Raw genomic sequence first — 3,130 nt, forward strand, 5'->3', positions numbered from 1 at the left:
ATACTATTCATTTTTCTCTCTCACATTTTTCTTTCTTCAATGGTTGAAGAAACACTCTTTTCTCTCCAAAATTTTTCTCCATTTTTCTTCTTCAAGTGTTGAGGAATGAAAAATACTTCTCTTTGAAAAATCCTCATATTTTTCTAGTGCAAAATATGAGGGGATCTACCTAGTTGGTGGTGGGCCTAATTTGAAGAAAAGATTCAAGGTAGGAGGAAGCTTGAAGATTGTCTTGCCATTGAAGAGCTTAGTTGTATATCAACTAAGTTGGAGCCATCATCAATCTTTTAAGATTGATAGGTACATTTCTAAACACACTATGAATGTCATTTTTGTGTTTTATTGTATTTGCTACACAAAGAACATGGTGGCCGAAATATTGTATGTAAAATTCGATTTTTTGAACTTCCGTTGCGCTTCCGGTCACCGTAACCGATCCCCTTTCACTCAGCACCGAGAGCATCACCCCAAATTCTTTAAGTTCTTCATAGCTTAAAGTTGTGCTTTTTCAAGATTTAGCCATCCGGTGTTAGATCCGACTTCGGTTTCTAACTCCTCTCATCATTTGCTACTCAAGGATGTAAGTATTGTTCACTTTTAGCATGATTTGAAATATATGTGTTGGAGAAGTTGTGATGTTGTTGAAGATATTGTGTTCTTGAGATATTGAGCATGATATATTCGTTACCGGATCGAAATTTGGATACCGTATGTGATTAATTCGAAATTCCAGCATGTATTATGAGAGATTATGCAGGTTTTCAGAGTTAAAATGATTGTGCTATCGATGTTAAGTTGTTGAGGTTAATCGATTATTGTTTTGTTGAGATTGAGTTATCGGTATCGAGAAATCACGCCGTTACGCCGTCAAATTGTATTGAAACCGATTTCAGCTTTGTATATTGAGTTGCTTGAGATGTATATTGATGAAGTGCACATTGATTTTGCAATTTCAGATTTGTTTTGGCTATTGTGAATTCAAGACTTCGACTACGACACAGACAGTGCGACGAAAGTTATATTTCATGTGGTCACGGGATTGCACAACTCGGTTCAGATTTGATACGAGTTTCCCTAAATCACATACTAGATTGTTATTACATTTTATTATGTAATGTTTTGTTTATTGATTTATATTCAAGTCCTGAGATAGGAGATATTGGCAGATCGGCCAAAACTAGACGTTTCGGTGTATCGACGCATAGTAGTAGATTTCTCTATGTGTAGCCCCTCGATACAGAGTTGACCGAAGTCTAGGAATAAGACGTACCGTCACCCCGAGTGGTTGGGTAGGTGACAGACCGTCTTATTCACACCAGGATCCCTAGAGTAGAAATGAATCGAGTCAAGAACTAGATGTTGAATACATATTTGTATTCCTTTACATGTTTAGATTTTAATTCATGTTACTTGATATATGCTATGCTTTTGTATATGATTATTACATTGCATGCATACATGTTTTATACTGGGATTTGTTCTCACCGGAGTTATCCGGCTGTTGTCTTGTCTGTATGTGTACTTGACAACAGGTGGGGCAGGTACAGGGTCACGTCTTTGAAGAGAGAGTTTATTGTGTGGCGATGCCGGGTGTAGAAGAAGACTACTTGTTATTGTACTAGACTTGTACGGAACTTTTAGACAATCGTGTATGTTTATATCAGACAGATGTGTATGTACATTATGGTTGTTAATTATTATAGAGACAGATTATGTTTTAATTATACATTTGAATTAATGTTATAAGCAAAATTTTGACCCACATTTTCGAGCAAAGATCCAATAAATCCCAAAAGAATTGAGTTAGAGCATGGGTCCCCACAACAGGTGGTATCAGAGCTGTAGGTTCTGTAGACTGAGATAGAATAGAATGAGCGGGGTAGATCGAGTCATCTTCCTTGTTTTTGATGTGCTAGCATGATTTATTGCTTTCCCTATTATATGTTGTATTGTATCAGAGTTGATTTACAGCATATACTTGTCAAGCCTGAATCAGAACCGATTCTCGATCAAAGGTTATGATAAGAGGAGGGCTGAGACAGATGATATTGATTGTGTACTAATCAGTTTGATAATCAGATTTATGCCGCCTAGACGTATACCACAGCTAGAGCAGGGTAGCACATCAGGTGCACAGATGGATGTCACCGCTACGTCGATGGAGACTTTACTGTAGAGGTTTCAGTCTTTCCATCCTCCTACGCTGAAGGGCACAGAGAGTGCAGTAGAGTGCGAGAGCTGGCTTGATGATATCGAGATGTTGTTTGAGTCTTTGGCATATACTGATGAGCGATGTGTGAAATTGATAGGGCAACAGCTGCAAGAGGTTGCAAAGAGGTGGTGGTTGACTGTGAAGAGAGCCTTGGAGCACCGAGGCATTGACATTACGTGGAAAGTCTTCAATGATGAGTTCTATCAGCGCTTCTTCCCCGTCTCCTACCGAAAAGACAAAGGGGCTGAATTTGTGAATCTAAGGCAGGGACAGTGGAATATCGAGGAGTATGTTGCTAAATTTTCTGCATTGCTTCGATTTCCACCGCATGTGGCAGGGAGCGATGAAGCAGTAGCTGATCAGTTCATCAATGGGTTGAATCCGGATATCTTTACTTTGATGAACACAGGACGGCCTAATACTTTTTCAGAGGCACTGAACAGAGCAAAAGGAGCAGAGGCTGGCTTGATCAGGCAGCGAGGAGCTTCTTATGGTGTTCAGGGGCAGAGACAGCCACAGCTACAGCCTACTGCAGTTCAGTTTCCACCACCTCTTCCTCGATTTGATAGTGGATCTAGTAGTAGCGGCAAGAAGGAATTTCTGAAGGCTAAGGGCAAACAGTTTAAGAAATCCGGGAGTAGTTCATCGAGCTCAAGTGGATCTCGACAGAGAGGTCAGGGTTCAGATAATAGTGGCGCGTATTGCAGTTCGTGAGGAGGGCGACATGCCACGGAGCAGTGTCAAGGAGTTATGGGACGCTGCAACATCTGTAGGCAACCAGGACACTTTGCCAGAGTTTGTCCCCAGAGAGGTTGTGGGGACCCGGACGCTAATCATCTTCTTAATCATCTTTGGGGTTTAATTATCAGTTAAGATAAACAGGGTCTAAAAATTTTTCTTTTAAAATGCGGAAGATAA

Source organism: Primulina eburnea, chromosome 1 (assembly GCF_022965805.1).
Source record: "Primulina eburnea isolate SZY01 chromosome 1, ASM2296580v1, whole genome shotgun sequence".
NCBI lineage: Eukaryota > Viridiplantae > Streptophyta > Magnoliopsida > Lamiales > Gesneriaceae > Primulina > Primulina eburnea.